At 44.6% G+C, this 21,587-nt stretch overlaps 2 pseudogenes; both read right to left on the bottom strand.

Moving 5' to 3' along the window:
• Window positions 1–2,028: 2,028 nt before the first annotated feature.
• LOC112898062 lies at window positions 2,029–10,577 on the bottom strand (annotated as a pseudogene).
• A 799-nt stretch (window positions 10,578–11,376) lies between these two features.
• LOC112898060 lies at window positions 11,377–16,947 on the bottom strand (annotated as a pseudogene).
• Window positions 16,948–21,587: the final 4,640 nt, after the last annotated feature.

Below are 21,587 nucleotides of genomic sequence, written 5' to 3'. Positions count from 1 at the left end.
CCCAGTCAGGAGAGACGGGATCAGGGGCGTCCTCGTGAACGTGGTCCTGGAGGGAGAACTTGCCGAGGACGAGGAGGAACTGATCGCGCCACCGGGTGAAGGTCCCCGAATTGACGTCGAGGATGGTGGTGATGTGGTGCCGGATGTTGCTGACGGCGACGGCCTAGGCGTGGAGCTACAGAAGGGCAACGGCTTCGTGGTGGAGCATGGCTGCGCAAAGATCAGTCGGCGGGGAACCTCCAGAAGTCGCACTAGAGGACTGCGGTGCCACGGCAGTAGCCCGTTCCAGGGCAGCCCGGGCCAGAGCGTCGCTGGCCCGCTGGGCCGTGGCGTCGTGCTCCTTCGCAGCGGCGGCGGCTTCCGCCTCAGCCTGGAGGGCGTGCGCCAGGGCGGCGGCGCGAGCCTGGGTGGCGGCAGCATCAGCACTGGCCTTCTCCTGGGCCTGGCGCTGCGAGCTCCGCAGCGTGAGCGACAGAGGCGGCGTCGCCCGTCAGCCTGGGGGAATCGGGAGGTGTGGGAGCCATCGCGGGCAGGAAGCCGGCGTGAGGCAGAGGAGCACAGCGCGGCAAAGGGCCGGCGCGCAGGGAGAAAGCGACGCGGCGTGAGGCCGGCGCTCGGGCTAGGGCAGCGGAAGAGAGGACCTAAAGGCGTATGATACCATGAAAGCAATAGGTCTTAAGGAATAATTGTATTCGATGGCAAAAAGTACAGAGGTACATATATATATATAGGCAAGGATCACTAGGGTTTATAGAAACACCCAATCAATGGTGATCCTTGCCTAATCTACCATCTAAACACAAGGCAGTCCTGCCGCTATGGGCTTGGACGCCAGGCCCAAGGCCTCTATTAGGTGCATATTCTACCACTCCCCCCCAGTCCAAACGTCAGCCACTTTGCACGTTTAGACTGGACCTAAACTCCGTAAACACTGAGGAAGGCAGCCCTTTGGTGAAGATATCGGCGTACTGGGACGAGGTGGGGACGTGCAGAACCCGAAGATCACCAGTAGCAACACGCTCTCGGACGAGGTGAAGATCAATCTCAATGTGCTTGGTTCGCTAATGTTGAACTGGATTGGATGTCATGTAGACTGCACTGATGTTGTCGCATACACCAGTGTAGCGCGCCTAAGAGGGGTGTGTAGCTCCAGAAGCAGCTGGTGCAGCCAGGTGGCCTCTGCAACTCCGTTGGCCACTGCTCGATACTCTGCTTCGGCACTTGATCTTGAGACAGTATTCTGGCGCTTGGAGGACCAGGAGACAAGGTTGTCGCCAAGGAACACAGCGTAGCCCGAGGTGGACCTACGGGTGTTCGGACAACTGGCCTAGTCAGCATCAGTGTAGACCACAAGATCAGTCGACGAGGATGGTCGTAGCAGGAGACCAAGGTGGAGAGTGCCTCGAACATAGCGAAGGATCCGCTTCAAGGCTGCAAGGTGAGGCTCACGAGGATCATGCATGTGAAGACAGACCTGCTGAACTGCATATGCAATGTCTGGCAGAGTAAACATCAGGTACTGAAGAGCTCCAGCAAGGCTGCGAAAGTATGTAGCATCAGACACTGGGGCCCCATCAACTGCAGCAACCTTCGGGTTGGTGTCAACTGGAGTGGAGCATGGCTTCACTCGGTCATCCCTGCACGGTCCAGAATGTCCAGCATATACTGCCGCTGTGAGAGGAGGAGGCCATCACTACATCGCTGAACCTGCATACTGAGGAAGTGATGCAGCTCACCAAGGTCTTTCATGGCGAACTCCCGCTGAAGGGCAGAGATAATCCGTCGAAGGAGACCTGGTGAGGAAGCTGTGAGGACAATGTCATCCACATAGAGCAACAGGTAGGCTGTGTCCGATCCATGGTGGTATATGAACAGGGAGGTGTCTGACTTGGCTTCAACAAACCTGATGGACAGCAGGAAGGAGGCCATTCTGCTGTACCATGCGCGAGGGGCCTATTTCAGACCATAGAGGGACTTCTTCAGGAGGTAGACAAAGTCCGGGTGAGCTGGATCTTCAAACCCGGACGGCTACTGGCAATACACAGTCTCGGACAGGGTGCCGTGCAAAAAGGCGTTCTTCACGTCAAGCTGGTGCATGGGCCAGCTGCGGGAGAGCGCCAGGGAGAGCACTGTGCGGACGGTAGCAGGCTTCACCACGGGAGATCAGTTGCTTAAACCATAAATTTCTACCCCACTTGCTTAGATGGATGAACTGCATGCGAGTATAAAATAACCTTAAACCATAAATTGAAGATCAGTTAGATGGAAAGATATCAGATCTCCTACCGGAAATTTCTACCCCAAATACTACACATATATATATTATATATAATATGTTCTTAAAATATTAATCAAGTATTCTTATCAAATTTTGATACATCACGTTAGCTTTATATATCGCTGCCGCATTTATGTAGTAATCATGCAGTCCAGGTATACCCTTAAGCCATCAGTCCATGGGCCTGTACATGTCCTTTGTAAGTACTGGATTAGGTTTGCTAATCAAGGAGCACTAAGCCAATAATATTTCCTTCAAAAAAAATATGTTACCAGCTATAGCTGATCTGGAGTTACTGCTTGTGGGCTAGGCTCCAATAATAGTATGGCTGCTCAATGGCACAGGCCCGGAGGACCTATCACGCGTCCGTAATCTTGTTGTCCACTGATCAGACCAAATAACCAATTTTCAAATATTCCTAGCTTTCATTCATAAAAAACCCATACTCATGCAAAAAATAAAGCCTTGTTCATCCGTAACGTTCATCCGTAACAGACACCAATTCCATAAATTCGATCTCATGCCAAAAACATGACAAATGTTATCAACATAGCCATGGATGAATGCTTTTGTCTCTGTGAGCCTTAATCGTCCTCGTCAGTTAGGGACAAGGTTGATGCTAGCTGCATAAGCTAATCGTTCATCAACCATCACGTAGCCTCTGTGATTATTCTTTCCATCCATGTTGCGACGCAACCCATCCTTTATAGTTGTGGGGTTCAGCGGGCAGTGGCCAGCGCCCGCGACGTGTTCGGCGTAATGCCCAATTCCCATCCACCGCGTCTCTCTCTCTCTCTCTCTCTCTCATGCAACGCTAGTACCAGGTCTCTCTCTCTCTCTCGCGAATACCTCAGGTCTCTCTCTCTCGCGAATACCTCAGGCAGAGCGACAGATTCACGCCCTCTGATGGCGACGACTTCTGAGATTCATCCCTGAAAGCAATAGGTCTTAGGAATAATTGTATTGGATGGCAAAAAGTACAGAGGTACATATATATATATAGGCAAGGATCACTAGGGTTTATAGAAACACCCAATCAACGGTGATCCTTGCCTAATCTACCATCTAAACACAAGGCAGTCCTGCCGCTATGGGCTTGGACGCCAGGCCCAAGGCCTCTATTAGGTGCATATTCTAACAATCCCAATTAGGGTCTATGGGGGGAGTACAGCAGACGCAAGGGGCACATTGACACAAGCCGAGGGCGTCCTGCAAGCAGTGATGGAGCGTGAAACAAAATATAAAGAGGAGCAATTTACCAACTACAAACCAATATATAAAAAATACTATAGAAAAAATTTTGGTTGATGAACTACTGGTAACTAGAGATCACAGTTAATAAAATACAAATATATTAGAAAGATACATAGACTTATGTGTTGAACGGACTGCACCCTGGACTTATATATTGAATAGATTGTGGAGCTCTTTGCTCTTCTCTTAAAAAAATTTTACGTGCCAAATGGAGGCTGGAGCCCTCTATGGCCCCTACAATGCTCCGCCACTGTCTGCAGGGTCCACGGCGCTGATGCCAAAGATGCCTTTTTTCGCACCATCTGAATGTCCATCATGGCATGCTAAGGCGGTGTTTGATTCCTGGGGGTTTATTTTAAACTGGATGCTAATTAGGAGTATTAAATGCAGACGAATGATAAAATAAATTCCGTAACCTCTAGGTTTATTCACGAGACGAATCTATTAAATCTAATTAGTCCGTGATTAGCTCATGTAATGCTACAGTAATCATGTGCTAATTATGAATTAATTAGGCTTAATCAATTCGTCTCGTGAATAAGCCCTATGCTTATGCAGTTAGTTTTATAATCAGCTTATGTTTAGTCTTTCTAATTGGTATTGAAATATTCGATGTGACAGGGCTTAAAATAAGACTCAGGAACAAACACCCCCTAAATAAGGGTAACAGAAGCCATTCTTCAAGAAGCCCTATGCTTATGCTGTAGTTATTTTTATAATCAGCTTATATTTAGTCTTTCTAACTGGTATTGAAATATTCAATGTGACAAGACTCACGAACCAAACACCCCAAGTAAGGGTAACAGAAGCCATTCTTCAAGAAGCAAAGGTGGTTTTATCTCAACGATGCCGTATCCAAAGTTTCCTCTGCTCTGGTTAGTTCACAGATCTGTTTCTGGAAGGTAGATAGATAACAATAAAGTACCCCTGAAACATTGCAGATTTTGGCATTAACTTACAGAGAATGCCTGTTTTTACTCTGGATGACAAATCCGTCATGCAATGGCGAGTATTCAATCCACAGATAACTCATACACATCGAACAAGAGATCCAAATTTGGAGTCCATGGGAACATTACAATTTTGCTTGTAGATGATGGATTAGACTACATAGTCTTTATCTAGAAGAAGATACAAAGCGTATGACTTAACATACAAAATCAGGATCCTCGTCGTGTTTCGTACACAGGTATAAGTGCCACTGCAATAATGGTCTTGTTGTCATGGACACTGGGCTCCTTGCAAGTGCATGCTTATCCGATCCGGCAGCAGCATTCCCAGTTAGCCTTGACCACGCCAGAAGCGCAGACACATAGGTTCTATCAATACATCTTGTCAAAGAGCTGGAAATATGCAATCCTCCATGTCCTAATGAACAACAGGGCACAAAATACCATCCAGAGTCCCACCAAGAGTCCCAACCTGGCACCAAGATAAAAAGGACATTGGCTCAAGTTCTGGCCTATTGCTTCTGTGATAACCAGGGATGAATGTACCATTTCCTGAGCAATCCTTTTGAAGAGGCGGCCCGCAAAGTCCACTGTTGCCAATGTACATAAGAGACGGGTTGTCCGCGTCGAGGGTCTCAAGTTGCCTGCCTGTGGGTATCCTTCCAAACAAATTGTTTCAGGACAAGTTCTTGTAGCTGAGAGATGTCAAATTCAATAAGGTTGATGGGATCTTACCAGAAAGGTTGTTGTTTGAGAGGTCTAGACATTCCAGTGACTGCAGGTTTCCAATTTTGTTTGGAACAATTTCCAATTTTGTTTGGTATTGTTCCACTCAGGTAGTTCGATGATAAATTCAAACTTATTAATGCATCAAGGGAAGTTACATCCCAGGGAATTGCACCGGTTAAAGAGTTGCTTGATAAATCAGTGCCCACAAAATACGCAAGAATGGTACCATAACTACGTTGTTTCCCTTTTAATATGATTGATAAAATTTCTCCAAATTGGCTACCTATCATGGTATAGTCCACTATTTTTCCATGTTCCATGGTATAACCTACAGTGCGTATAGGATTGAAGCCTGCCTGGGTCACCCCAGTTAGATTTGAAAGCTGCCATGGTATAACACAAGACAAATTATTGCATGACAGATCCAAGAACTGAAGAAGCGTAAGATATGTGATTTCTGCTGGAATACTACCAGAGAATGTGTTATGACTAAGTCGTAGAAATTGTAAATTTTTCATTTCTCCTGTCCACGTTGGTAACTGACCAGTGAACTGTTCTGTAAAATTGCTGGGAACTGCCCTGACAAACTGTTGTTACTTAATAGGAGATATGCAGGGTTGTAATTCGTCCCAAAACATAGAGGCATTTCACCTTCTAGGAGATTGCTGATGTAGCACTGGCCCGATCTTCAGATAGGTACGGTAATTTCGATTGGTGGAGACTCGACGTTGGCAATCCGGACTTCTAATCGGTTACGATTCAAACCCCTGCAACCATTACACCGCTGCTCCGTTGGTTATCAACCAAGCACAACTCGATTGACCTCGCCAAGAAGGCTTTTCCTTGCAAGCGAATCGAAGAGCACAAGCAACAAAGGATAAACACGCAATCTAAAATTGCATATGTGTATGGAGCAAAGTTGAATATGGGGTTCAAGCTCTGAACACAAAAGGACTAATTGCCATAGTAGTGTAGAACAAGAACGGGGATTGCCATAGTAGTGTAGAACAAGAACGGGGGCCTTGATTCGCAGCAAAAGGACTCGGCGTCACAGTTAGAATGAAAGATGTCTGTTTCTCGATGGAAAACTAGAACTAAACAAAATTCAAACCCTAATATAGCGGCGGCTACTAAATATACGAAGGTTAGGTCGTGGATGACCCCAGTGGATGCGCCCCTATAAGCTTCAACACCATACACGGGCTAACAGTCCAAAAGATGGTGGCGTAGCACCCGGACATATTCTGGACGTCCACTTCTTTCGACAATTTCAGTTGACTCAGATGGAATTTTGATGTAGGACCGGTGCCATTGGATGCTCTATAAAATTACATTTCCATTGATACAAACAACGTCCAAAACAAACTCCATATGCGACCTGGGCGTCATTTTCTATGCGTGTTGCTCCTAGACTCCGAGATGGGCTCGAACATGAATTGCTTTAGGCCTCCACCTTGGCGACTCGAACTGAATTAGCCTTGAGTCTCCTTCTTGACTTGGACACCCTTGCTGGACTCCTCCTTCTCCATGCCATGTGCCAATCATGGTCGTATGCTTGGGTATCATATCCTCATCAATTGCTTGACAAATCCAGATCATCCAAGCTTTCCAAATTCTACATTGATTCTGGAATGCTACCATCAATTTGGTTTGAGAACGCAGTCAATACTTCAAGTTGTAGAGATTCAAAAATTTGAATGTAGTGTACCAGAGAATGAATTGTTCGAGATGTCTAAATTGGTGATGTTTCTTGGTAATCGTTGTATTGCGCCAGTGAGTTGGTTTGAGCTGACATTCAGCTCTACAATCGCCATGTCATCCAGATGTGCTGGCAAGGTACCACTTGTTTGGTTTTGGGAAATGTCGATATGTGTGGTCTTTGACCCATGTGGCAGGACGCAAACAGTCCATACTCCAGCCTATAGGGTGGAAACCAATCTGCACGCATGACGACTTCCAAATTGTTGGAAGACAAGTCTAAGTACTTCAAGCTTATTAGACCTGCAAAGTGTTTTTCCACAATCATACCACTAAAGTCGTTATTGCTTAGATCCAAATAAATCAAATTCGAAAGGGCACTGATTTCATTGGGTGAGGTTGTTGTTGCTGAGATCAAGTGTCCGCAAACTGGTAAAATTGCCAATGAACTTTGGCACGGTTGCAGTGAAGCTACTCTGACCGAAATGCAGCTCTAGTAATTTTTCCGATGCGCATTGGGGCATCAGCATCAATATATCTCCATTCATCCTGCTATTGGTGAAGTCTACAAGCTCTAAGTTGCAAAGTCTGCTCAACTTTCCGGTTACCATCATCAAGTAATGATCTGCGTTCTGGTTTCGGGACAAATCAAGGACTTGGAGGAATGTCATATTTTCCAGTGCATCATGAAGTGGTCCAAAGAAATCATTAACATGAAGATCGATGTACTTGAGGCTTGTTGCCTTCCAAAACCATCCACAATTCCAGATGTAATTGAATGGTCAAAATGATTCTCTGAAAGATCAAGCATCTCGAGGCTTGTGAGATTAAAGTCTGGAATTGATTGGCTTGCTCTCTCAAGTGAACAGAAAGGAAGGCGCATGGCGCTTAGAGATGGAATTATATTCAGTGTGTGAGGCCAGTCAGCTATCCCTGAGAGATTTACTCCAGACATGTTAGGGGACTCTAGAAAACGTAGATTTGCTAAGCGATGTCTATTGACAATAGTACAGAAATGGTTTTTGGTCCTGCATATTTGTCTCGGCCTCCGTTGGACCCGGGACCAGTGAAAGCTTCAGTCCCAGGTCTAACGGCTAGAGGCCGGGCCGGAGAGGGATATTTAGTCTCGGTTGGAGCCACCAACCAGGACTAAAATCCCCTTATTTGTCCCGGTTGGTGTCTCCAACCGGGACTAATGGCCGTAGGGCCCATTGGTTCCAATTGGAGCCACCAACTAGAACAAATTGGAGGCTTCCGATCCCGGTTGGTGGCTCCAACCGGAACCAACGTCCCTGGCCCCTTTATCCCCTTCTTCCTCCCCCTGTCCGAGCTATTCAGCTCTTTTGTTCTTGTTGTTCTTGGCTCGGGTGGGGGAGCTCATGCCCATCTTTTGCATGTTTTGCGAAGGATTTTGATTCCCCAATCCATCCAACAATTCTAAAGGTTAGAAACTTCATCCTCTCATCTTACATTGCTAGGTTAGCTCTTTTTGTGGTTTAGAAATAGAAAAATTTGAGGTTTTTTTATATTGGGGAAATGTTGGAGTTTTTTCGATTTATACACAATTTGAGCTCAAGTTTACTTAAGGTTTTGCATATCTACAAGTGATTTACTTGTATTAATTGATCAAAATGAGTACATAGAGTAGAATGTTATTTTTTGAATGGGAGGATATACATACACATATATATATTTATGTATATATATATTTATGTATGTGTATATATATATAGAGAGAGAGAGAGAGGAATAATATTTAGAAAAAATATGGATATGAAAATGAGTATAGTAGAAATTTTTTATTTTTAGAATGAGAGTATGTATATATGACCATATGTGGATTTGAATGTGAAATGTGAATATGTAAATTTGAAATTTGAAATTGAATGTTTATGTGAAATGCCAAATTGCATAATTATTGAAAGTGAAAAAAGATGTACACTTGTTATTTATTTTTTATTATGAAAAAATTATACATAAAGGTAGGACCGTATGCACTGCCAAGTTCAAGAAGTTGCAGCCTAGACAGTTTACCAAGCTGACGAGGCACTCTACCCATAAACGATATGCCAGAGAGGTTGAGGTATCTTAGATTTTTCATGTAGCACAAAAATTCAGGCATAGTATCTGTAGGATGATTTTGCAAGCAGTTCATGCTAAGGTCCAAGTGCTCTAGAAACTCCAGCGAAAGCAACGAGGGGCTTAATTATCTCACCGAACAAAGCTCCGGAATCGGTGCATCCATCTAGGCTGAAGAAGTCATCATTCGGATTGCGAAGGTGAAGCTTGAGGACATGGCCGGTGTCGTTGCTGCAGGTGACACCTCTCCAGCGGCAGCAGTCTCGGCCGCGCCACGAGGAGAGGAGGCCAGCGGGGTCATCTGTGATGCCCTTCTTGAGGGAGAGCAATGCGGCCCTGTCAGCGGGGAAACAGGTGCCATCTTGGTTGTGGTGGGGATGTTGATTTAATGCACCAGTGGTCAAGGATCCAGCGGTGCTTTTGCTAGCTTATGATGGCCAGGAGGAAGAGCAAGCGGTTTGATTGTTGGATGCATGATGGAAAGCATAGGAGAGCTAGCTCGCTAGCTCATTGTAGTTACATATTGTCGCTACAGCAGGTACATGTCTTTTCCTGTCCATTTTGGTCCATGCTGTCAAGTCAGAAAAATGTCCATGTCAGCAATGAATTGCTGCTGACCACCACTTGCTTCAGCCCAGCAGAGTTGGACCAAGGGTGCTTTATTATGTGATATGGTCATGGGCTCGTGCTCGCCCAAAGTCGTGCAATGGCTTGGACATACAGTATTGTTGATGAGAATTGAATTGTTGTAGGAATTTCAACTATTCACACATGAATTGCTTATATATGTTTTCTTTGTTGAAGGCAATGTTTGTGGCTAGCTATGGGGAATAACTTATCCCAGACAAGAATTAAGGTGGCTTCTGAAGAATATTCATATTCTCAGATATTAGATATTTTATTTAGTGGATCTTAATCCTCAACAATTCCTCTCTTACACCTGTAGTCACTTTAATAGCAACATAATAGGCAAAAGGATACGCGTACTCTCATTTTTTGTAAGCATCCCTTTGGCTAGTCACTACTACTATTCTGTCACTGCCACCCAAATATAGGTTATACGGACAAACCACTAATTGTGGATACACAATAGCTTATTTACAGAAAAGACATGTATTCTATTCAATTCTATTCACGATGCTTGGCAATAATTTCTATTATGAAATGCAGTAGCCGCAAGATGAATAATTTACTCACTCGAAGTCCTTATTTGAGCAATTGTTTGGTGTCCATGTCAATAGTGTCTAATTTTCAGCTGCATTCAGCCCAAGCAAGTACTTTCGGAATAGACAGTGGATGTTTGGCAAATAAGTGACGTTTTGAGCCTATCATAAGTAAATCATCTTAAACTATGATTACTATTTTTATTGTTGAGTGTGGATATTTGAAAATAATAGGATCAGATTTGTCTCGAAGTGTAGTTTTATAAAAGTCTAATACTTTGCTATGTTCACATAATTTGTGATAGAAAGTATTAGTCAAAATTTTAGTTTTGAAAACCACTCGGATCAATGTCCAAATCTCACTTTTGTCCAAGAAAGATGATGAAACTAACCGGAGTCACCGTTAGACTTGGTGCTCCCATCCATCTTGGGTACTAGTTCTTAAGACTATATGAAGGTGATGCTTGATGTGACCTTTCTTGTTGCTCCTTACAACTTGCTTCAGTGGAGACCTGGAGCAAGGAAGCTTGATAACAAATGGATTGGGCACACTATTGCTGATTGGAAACATGCAAAAGCCGCATATTCGATTTGTCATCATTCACATAGACTGCTGGCTTCATCTATTTGTCCAGCCGGCACTCTTCTCACGGGGTTCATATAAAAGGCAGATGGATTGTTGACCAAATTCAGTGTGTGAAATATGGTTGCTTGTTAACTTTTGAGCCATCAAAACAGGGCAAAAACCAGCGCGTTAATTCTGCTATTGACATTCACCATCGTCCCCATGATCCGATCTCACCGCAGAAACTGGGAAGCGCTAACATCTGGCGGTGCTCCGCACCTGCGTGCTACACCAACATGGGGTGGAAGACGATGCCAGCGCGCCTGTCCTCAGGCCGCGCTAGCCTCGTCTGTCTGAACTCTGGCTGTGGACCTGTGGCTGAAGGTGACGAGTGCAGAAGTTCATTCCAATACTCCATGGTTCCATGCCAACAGCCAACAGGTATCCAACGCAGCGGTAATGACAAACGAGCCCCATGCCGTACAGCGCCACCACAGCAGTAAGTATTCTGAAATAGGGTAATGCCTTAGAACTTAAAAGGATCTGTACATGGATTTCTTGTCTTCATAACCGTCACATTTTTCACAACTGAAGTGTTGTGTGTGTGTATATATATATAAGTTGCACCATTCATACACAGTTTCTACTTAACCTAATTATTTATTCCGCAGAGGCATTCCTTGTCAAGCTTGCCCACTTTACCACCACAAACACGTAGAGTCCATCATAGAGGTTGTCAACGAGCCGATAATACGTAGTTCTCCATGTCTTCAGGAACAACAGCGAACAGAACACCATCCAGAGCCCCACCACAAATCCCAATACAAGACCAAGGTTAAAGGACATCACCAATTCAAGTTCATGCCTGCTGCTTTTGTGATAACCGTTGATGAATGGATTATTTCCTGAGCAGTTACTTGTAAGAGGAGGCCCACAAAGTCCAGCGTTGCCGATGTACATAAGTGTTGGGTTGTCCACGTTGAGGGTATCGAGCTGCCGCCCTGAAGGTATTCTTCCAGAAAAATTGTTGTAGGACAAGTTCAAGTAGCTCAAATATATCAAATTTGTCAAGCTTGATGGGATTTCACCGAAAAGATCGTTTGAAGAGAGGTCGAGTGATTCTAATGACTGCATGGTCCCAATTTTCATAGGAATTTTTCCACGCAGGTTGTTTGATGATAAATTCAAATTTATTAAACCATCAAGGGAAGTGATGTCCGAGGGAATTTCGCCAGTCAAAGAGTTGCCTGATAAATCAATGCTCACAAAATATGCCAATGTGCTACCATACCTGAGCTGTTGCCCTTTCGTAATAATTGACAGGATTTGTCCAAACTGATCAGCTATGGTTACTCCGGCAACCTGATTTCCTTCTCCATCTGGTAGTGTCATCGCTGTACCAGATAATAAAAGCCTGGGACCATTCAGTGTCATGGCTGTCAGGTTTGATAGATGCCGAGGTATAAAACCAGATAAGCTATTGCTTGATAGATCCAAGTATTGAAGATATTGAAGATTTGTGATTTCGGTTGGAATACTTCCGGAAAATGCATTGTGACTCAGTCGAAGAAACTGTAAACCAGTCATCTCTCCAATCCATTCGGGAAACCTTCCAAATAAGTTATTCCATGCAAGATCCAAGAACTGAAGCGTCGTGCACTTCTGCAAAAATGCTGGGAATTTTCCAGACAAACTGTTATTGCTTAGAAGCAGGAACTGTATGGATTGACTGATGTTAATCTCAAAACAGGGAGGAATTTCGCCCTCCAAAAGATTACTTGACAAATCTAGGTCTTCCAACCAATTCAATTTGCACAAAGATTCTGGAATGCTGCCCCCAATTTGATTTGAATACATAAGAAGTGTTTGCAGATCCAGAGCTTCAAATTTTTATGTTAGTGTTCCTGAAAATGAATTGCTAGACATGTCTAAAACAACGATATTTCTTGGTAGGGGTGGTATTGGTCCAGTGAGCAGATTAGAACTGATGTTTAGCTCTACACAGGCCATGTCACCCTGATGTGCTGGCAAGCTTCCACTTAATTGGTTGTCAGAGATGTCTATGTATTTGGCGTGTGAAAATGTAGGCCAGAACCAGTCAGGAATCTTGTCCATTAGTCTTGTGCTTGAAATGTCAAGTTTAGTAATTTCTCGTTGCCACTGAAGCCAAGCAGGGAACTGAGGACCCATTTGGCAAGATCCCAAAACTGCAATCTTGAGGCTGAAGAGATCAAGCCAATCTGTGCCCACTACAAGCTTCATACTGTTTGAAGATAGGTCTAGTTTTTTTAAATTCATCAGACCTGCAAAATGCTCTTCACTGATGACACCACTGAAGTTGTTGGTGCTTAGATCCAATGAAGTCAAATTAGTAAAAGCACCAATTCCAGTTGGTACAAGTCCACTGAGGTGGTTGTTTGAGAGATCAAGTGTCCTTAAACATGTACAGTTACTGAGCTCTGGTGGGCTAATTCCAGCGAGGTTTTATTGGAGAGGTCAAGTACAGTCAGGCTGGTGAAGCGACCTATCAAATTTGGCAGGGTTCCAGTGAGATTATTAAACCGAGATGCAGCTCCTCCAGTATAACCCATGCACGTTGGGGCAGCAGCCTATCCATCAACACCGTTATGGCTCGGTTCATTTCGTTATCGGTGAGGTCTAGGATTTTCAGACTGAATAGGTTGTTAAAGTTTCCTTCCATCACCAGTCGTTTCTGGTTGAAATTGAATGACAAATCAAGTACTTGGAGGGATGTCATATTTTCTAGAGCATCATGAAATTGGCCAAATAATCTGTGGTATCTAAGATTGAGGTACTTGAGGCTTGTCACCTTCCAAAACCAACATGATGCAATTTCATGGTCAAAACTATTCCCAGAGAGATCAAGCTTGTCTAGTTTTGTGAGATTCAGGTGCTGAAGTGATTGGTTTGCACTGCCAAGCAAGCAGGACGAGAGATCAATGACCCTTAGAGATGAAATACTATTTAGGATATGGGACCAGTCTGATATCTGTGAGAGATTTACAGGGCTCTGCTAAGGTACTGCAGTTATAGTTGGCCAAACGGGCCAGACCTGCCGGACCGGCACTGGCACAGCACTAGAAAGCACGGCCATAGAACGGCCCAGCATGTGGCCCATCGTGCCAGTGCCGTGCTAGTGCCTAGCCCAGTGCCGTGCCTAGGCCGCATTCGCGGCACGTGGCACTAGCACGGGCACAGCACGCTTAATGGGCCGGCCCGGGGGTGGCATGACGATGGCCCGTTAGGGGAGGGCTACATAACATGGCGTGTCGGCCGCCGCCTCCCCCAACCCTAATCCTAATTCATTTCTCTCCTCTCGCCCGACTCGCCATGCCGCTCATTTTCTCCTCTCTCGCTCTCCTCTCTGTGACTCACCCCTCTCTCCTCCGTCCTCTCGTCTTCTCGGGCTCCAGTGGCCTTGAGCCGTCGGGGGCCAGCACTGGCACACAGCACGCCCATCTAGACCCCTCATCTCGATTTCGCACAGAGGATGTAGCCTCCTCCTCTCCTTGTCGTCCACCTTGTCATCTCCATCATCGTCGACCTCGCCGTTGCCAGACTCTAGCAACTCTGGTGCTCCGGATCTAGCGTAAGACCTCTTTCCTAGAATCCTCTCGCTCTCCATGTGTGTGTCAGTGTGTGTGTGTATGTGTGTGTGTGTGTGTCTCAGTCTCACTGTCTCTCACTCTTTCTGCAGGTGTAGGTTGAGGAACCAGAGGGCTGGACCGTGCTTCATCGACATCGCCGGCGATCTTGGTGCTCCGGCTGCAAAGGTACGAGTACAACCCTAACCCTAGATCTAGGATCATCTCTTCTCTCTAATGTTTCCCTAACCTAGATCTTGTTTGTTTTGCAGCTGTTGAGGAACCAGGTCACTAGCGAGTGACGATGGCCGGCTCTGACGACGAGATGGTTGAGGTGGGTATGCACGAAGAGCGGCGGTTGTGCGGGTTGGCCGGAGATGATGATGAGGACGACATGCACGAGGACCGCGAGGCCATGTTCAGTCGTATCGCTGATGATCCCATCAGCGTCGGCGGCGCTGATGATCCATCTGCACCTCCCTTGGATGGGAACAGCGCCAAGCGCTCATGTCCCTCTACCTCTCCTATTTGGGATGACTACGAAAAACTATTCAAGAACATCAATGGTAAGGCGGTCAGAACATCAATGGTAAGGTGGCCAGGTATGGAGCTAGGTGCCTGCATTGCTATAAGAAGTACTCTGCTCTCTCTAGTGGTGGCACTGGTCAAATTTCCCGGCATATTGCAGTTTGCGTTATGAAGCGCGAAAAGACTTGCATGTCTCAGTCTCAAATCTCTTTTAATCCTGATGGTAGTATGCGTAGTTGGAATTACTGTCCTCTGGTTGCTCGTACTCAACTGGTTCGATTGATTGCTAGACTTGATGTTCCTATCTCTATAGGTGAATCTGAGGCTTTTGAAGAGTATATTAAAACTGCTCATAACCCTAAATATGCTAGAGTGTCTAGGCAAAGCACCACTAGAGATATACTGAAGTACTTCACTGATTGCAAGGCTAAGCATGTTGAGACTTTTAGTGCTTCTGTTAATTATGTGTGTCTAACCTCTGATATTTGGTCCGGTAATGCCAAAGAGGACTATATATTAGTGTTGTTGCTTACTACATAAACTCTAACCAGCAACTAGAGAAGAGGGTGCTTGGACTAGTTCTAATGCTTCTAAACTTGTGTCATACTTGGAATGTGACACTGTCAACCATCTAACTGATGACTTTAACATCTTGAACTAGTGGCATCAGCACAAACTTACATATCCAGTACTCCCAATCATGGCTAAAGATATCTTAATTGTTCCTGTGTCTACCATATCTTCGGAATCCACTTTTAGTGTGCATCGAGGAGCGGCGAAGGAAGCTGAAGCCCGTAATGGTGGAGATCCTGACCTGCATCAAGGACTGGGAAGCTGCAGAAGCAAGACTGCAACAGAATGTAGAGGACAAGGAATTTGAAGAAACATTTGAAAGACTTTATCTTGATTCATGAACATTTATGTAATGGGACTGTAATATTTTGTGACTGCTGGTCTGCTGGTGCTGGACCTGGACTTGTGCTATTGATGTAAGAGTAAGAGAATGAACTTTTTAATGGAGCTTGGCTGTACTCTTTTTCTGTCTAGGGTTTCTCACAAGGGTGAGTTTTACCTGGATAGATTTTTAATGAAGTAGCTATTGCACTAAGCTCCTAATGAATTGGTATTTTATGATTTTTTTGTGTTTGTGATCTCTTGTGTAGCTGTTCTGTGACTTGTGTGAGGTACTTTGTGCCAGTTTCGGCACGGGCACTACCGTACCCTGTGGCACGGTCCAGCATGACCACTGGCACATAGTGTCGTGCTAGGGCCGAGACATGGGCACGGCGGCACTAAGGGCACGGCATGGCTGCGGCTTATTGCCGTGCCGCTTAGTGCCGTGCCTGTGCCCGTGCCCGTGCCGTGCCGTGCGGCCCGTTTGGCCAACTATAACTGTAGTAGTAGACCTTTTATCCAGGTGATGTCTGTTGAGTACAACTGGGAACCAAGATCATGGTTCATATTGGGAGCCGAGATCAATATACTGCAACTTAGATAGGTTACCAAGCTGAGGAGGCACTTCACCGCTAAATGGTATGCCAGAGAGGTTTAGATATCTCAAACTCCTCATGGAGCCCAGGAACAAAGGTATAGTTCCTTGATCCTCTGTCAAGTAGTTCCTGCTAAGGTCCATGTGCTCTAGTTGCTCAAGGGAAAGCAGAAAGGGACCTAACTCACCGAACAGAGCACTTTCATCGTCACATCCATAGACGGAGCTGATGTCTGGATTTTGATTGCGAAGGTCAAGCTTGAGGACTTGGCCAGTCTTGTTGCTGCACCTGACGCCTCTCCACCGGCAGCAGTCCCGGCCGTGCCATGAAGCGAGGCGGTTGGTGAGGTCAGATTTGATGCCCTTCTTGAAGGAGAGCAAGGCGGCCCTCTCGGCGGCGATGCAGCCGCCACTGCCATGGGAGTGCTGGCTTTGTAGCGCAGCACCGGTTAGGAACCATCTGGTGCTTATGAGCGTGAGGAGGATGAGGAGGGAGGGAACTGTTGTGGGATGCATGCCGGAAGAACAGCAGGGTAAATGCTACTGCAGAAGCACAATCTTGATTGGCTGATTTAAGTGGCTAACGGGAACGCATGGCTAGTGTGAACACTATGCTGATATGAACACAACACATTATTCATGTGAACTCAAGGGGTTATGCAGGCAGCCATTCTTCAAGGAGGCGCCCATCCAAGCCAGGAGAACAGCAGAGCAAGGGCGTCCAGGCAAGCTGACTACTGTACAAGTTGAGACTCGAGCAGGTGAGGATGCTTGACCCTTTCCTTTTCATAGCTAAACCATTGACTGTTGACTTGCGTGTACACGTTGTCATAATTTGGCCAGCAGCACCAAAATTCGGCAGGATTGACCAGATTGAACATTAAGAGTTTCACTTTATTTAAAGGACAATTTCCTTATATGCCACTGAGAAACTCGTAATCACTCATATATCATCATTGTGTCTATAACATGTGGATCCCCCGACAGTCACTGAGGGATTTAGGGTTTAACCAATGGCATGTAAGGAATTTTTTCTTATTTAAAACGCAAGGTCAACAGATCAAATCTTGATGGAGCCTAGAGAACAACGTCATCGCTCTCAAATTCTCAATCATAATGGTGACCTTGAGCTGTTGCTTAGGACCTCCGCTCCATTCCTGAGAGGAGAGAGTTGTGATTGCATCAGAGGAGCATCTACTCTGCAAGTTCGCATTTTGATTGGTTGAGGCAGTTTTCCACCACTTCAAATATCAAGAGATACCTTGAAGCGTAGACAAAACAGATTTAACTGCTGTAAGATTCAAACAAAACCACAAATTTTCAATAAAAAGATTAACTCTCCGTGGTTCTCCTTTGGATGTCACCTCTCGGGCCGCGTGGACCTTTCGCTTTGGCGCTTTACCACGAGCGTTGCTGTCATTTTTGTTGCTGCCGCCTGTCACCTTAATGAGCCTGATTTGGGCACAAATTTAAAGCCCATTGTAAAATAATCTCTATGATCATAAAAAAGATACCAAACGAGTATCTGCAATGTTTACTGGGCCAGGGTCGCGCAATGATATTTTTCCTTCCGTAGCAACGCAAGGGCAAAGTTATAGTAATTATGTTTTTGTAAAGCTTTAATATCCATCTTTCTATTATTATGCTGTTCGGCCAGGTAATAAATAAATTAAGAAATATCAAATATCTAGTGCCATCCTGAACCAATGCTTCTGTTCTTGATCATTACGATTAGATGCTTTCAAATACAGAAAGCTATCTATTACATCTCTATCGTTCCAAAGTACTGTTCTCTAAAACGAATATGCATATATTCAGTTACGTATAGCAGTAATTTTCCACATATTTGGCTGAGGGAGCGAAGGCTGCATTTGCCCACTAGTATTTGATATTTCAATCCGCTGGCCGAGAAACACAAGCATTTTGCATTCATTTTACTGAAACATGTGCTAATCAAACAACTAATTGGCCAGACTATTCAAACTAGAAATAAACTAACAGGCCAAATTAACTAAACAAAATGCTCATACCACAGCTAACAAAGTGTCAAATTTGCCTGTCAACGGAAATGATTTCGTGCGTCATGTTAAACATTAGCACTACTTTTCACAAACTACATATTTACCAGACACTTATGAGAGATTAAATTGCAAAAAGGTAATTGTTTCCTTTGCAATGTAAGTAATGTTTAAAAATAAACCCCTTTTCCTGAGAAAGATAACGGAAGAGTCCCTCATATCTGATATTTATCAACAAGAAACAGTAGTCCTTGCAAAAGAAAACTTAAAAAAGTAAACTTTATAGAACAAAATTAGACAAAATATCTTTCTGACTTTCTGATCGTCTTCTTACTTTGATGGTTCGCCACCGGCCGGAGTTTCAAGACTAAACTAAAATGGCAGTAAGAGAAAATGACACCAATATTGCCTTTGCCACACAAGGCTTTGACGATTGCAATAACCACTCATTGCTAGCAAGGAGATCTAGTAGTAGCCACTAAAAGAACAATGTCCACATGTACTCATTGCAATCCTTCATCACCAGAACAGCAGAACGGAGGTTGGAGAAAACCAGATCTTATGGTAGAATAAACTGAAAGAAGATGTCAAAGTCGCTTCATCGCTATTAAAGGCTGCCGTCCCACATTGCTATAGCCTATAGTGGCGAGTCGACATGAGGGGGAAACGAGACAGCGTCAAGGAGAAGAGTAGGAGACTCTAGGCGGCAGTAGTGGTGCCTGAAGTTTTTTTTTTTTGGCAGCGAGGCCCAAGTTAGATTTTAAAATAATGAAATCCTTGCCAAATAAAAACTAAAAAATGTCGAATTATTAAGCCATAGGTTGTGGTACAGTTACATACATAGACCGCCAGTCTGCCACACATAGGCTTCTCAAGTCGTGGGCTAGGATTATTTATTTAGATATGACAAGGCTCATGGCTTGGGTATATAAGTTCAAGTGGAACATAGTTGCATGCGATTTAACTTTTTAAATTGGAATTATGAAAGTTTAAAGAACAAAAGAAAAGTAGTCCAAAACCTTTTATTATTCGCAATTAATTACTCATCGCGACGCCTACTGCCATGCACATCCTCGGCATTATAGAAAGATTAGTGCAGCAAAGTATTTCAAATCATAGCTATATTTCAATTATATCTTAGATTATTCCGTGTGCGAAATGCAGCCGCTGTGCATTGTGTGCTGATGGCATGCAGAGGTGAGATATGGCACCTATGCAGCCGCTGTGCGCTGGGCTTTCCCTTCTTCTTCTAATAGTCCTGTTTCCAATCTTTCACGACAAAGGAAACCAAGCATTCCTTCTCCAACCGCTCTCCTCAGAGCTGACCTTCATATCCCAGCCCTCATCGTCTCCCACCGATCCTCTTCGAAGTTTGCCGGTACCTCCACCACCACCAGGCACCAACTCCTTGCAAAACCCATCTCCTTTCTCTCCTCATTTGATCAGACTTCCATAGCACCTGTTCATGGAACAACTATGATAGCGGGCTGCCAGGGCCAACCCTAGGGCGAACACGGCACTGTGGACTCTTTTATATATTACACACGCTTTTCGCTTGTGTAATGTAAATTTTATATATTTAGATAACGGTACAAATGAATATTGATGAGTCATGACACAAATCGGGTAATATGAGTTAACTTATAACAACATATTTCTAGTTCGATCAGAACAATGCTAATATTACAAAAGAAATTATGAAAGAACAAAATAGATCATTAAGTTACTATGAGAAGGATGATAAATGAAGGGCCCATAAAACTGCTTGTACAAAATAAAGGCATACGATGGCCACAAGTGCTGATTTTAGCATTAACAGATCTTTATGTTGATGAGGAATAAAAATATTTGCAGAATAAATGTATTGCAATCAACAACAAACGAGAAAATCGAGCACTAGCTAATTAACATAGGCGCTAAGACACTATGATTTTGGAGTCCGGGGCTGTGAGGAATGCATGCATATTAACATGAACAAGTAGAAAGATAGGAATAATCGAATAGATATTGAGCTGAAATATTTGTATGTGTACATATACAGGGCGCCGGATAATTTTAGGGCCCTAACAAGTTGGGGCCCTAGGCGGTCGCACTTTTAGCCTACCCCTAGAGACGGCCCTGCGGGCTGCAGCAGGAGTGATAGATCCAAAGTCTAATGAGACAGTTTTGCCGTGCACAACGGTGGCAGAGAAGGTCATGCATCATGTTGGAGATCATCGGGTACAACCTCAAGAAAGGCATTGGCATAGGCAAGTCCGTCCGGTTGGGCACCTTCGCCGTCGGTGCCTGTGACTAGGTCCTCCTATTCTGCCTCAATGGGATAGACCGTCCCACACTCGGACCATGCCTTCATCCACCTGGAGCTCCTCAGCAAGAACGCCGAGGTGCGTGCGGTGCCAAGTAAGCCTAGTGAGCAATTCTCCAGGTCATATGGCTCCCTCTGGCAACCGATGCCGGATTTAGCGATGGTGTTCACTTCTAGGGATGGCCATTGTTAGAATCTGATACGCCTAGTTATGCGCAGCAGCCTTTGAAAGGATATTGTTAGTACCCCAATGAGCATGCACCGTATCAAGAATGATGTAGATTAATCTTCTAGAAAATCCTAAAAAACGACGTTGAAGCAACCATGATAAGAGAATAGGATTTTGCAAAATCGACTGTGAGTTCTTTGAGCAAAACTCCAAAAGAGTAAAAGTGATTATCGCTCCAACTAACACTACCCTACTTGACCCTCTAGGACCTTTCAATTCTTACCCTATATAAGAATCTAGTGCTATATAATGCAGTCTATTCCTCTTGAACGTTCCTAATTACCCCTTAGAAATGTTGGATGAGACCTTGTGTTGGCTCTTATGTTGCTTGGTTGATACCTAGAGACCCTACCCCCTTATTTACATAATCCCCTCCAAAGCCCTTGTATATAAAAGTAGGACTCCTACACCTAGTAGGATTGAATGCACAAGTCTTAGTAGAACTAGAAGTTCTAAAAGCACATCCCAATTGAGTCCTAATCCAAGTAGGATTTGACTCACTATATAACAATCTACACTTTGACTCTAATCCTTTGTAGTCATCGTGCTCCTCCAAAAATTCGCTCCAAATCAGCTTCTTATTTTATTTCTTTACCCTCAAAACATAGGAGAGTGTCGCCACCACAGGGGCTAGTGCACGTCATGGTGATGTGAGTCTCAGTGTCAAAGCTAGAGCACCTAGTCCCTCCACGACCCT

Source organism: Panicum hallii, chromosome 6, assembly GCF_002211085.1.
Source record: "Panicum hallii strain FIL2 chromosome 6, PHallii_v3.1, whole genome shotgun sequence".
Taxonomy (NCBI): domain Eukaryota; kingdom Viridiplantae; phylum Streptophyta; class Magnoliopsida; order Poales; family Poaceae; genus Panicum; species Panicum hallii.
Note: the sequence above shows the minus strand (reverse complement) of the source record. Positions and strands in the feature narration are given on the sequence as shown.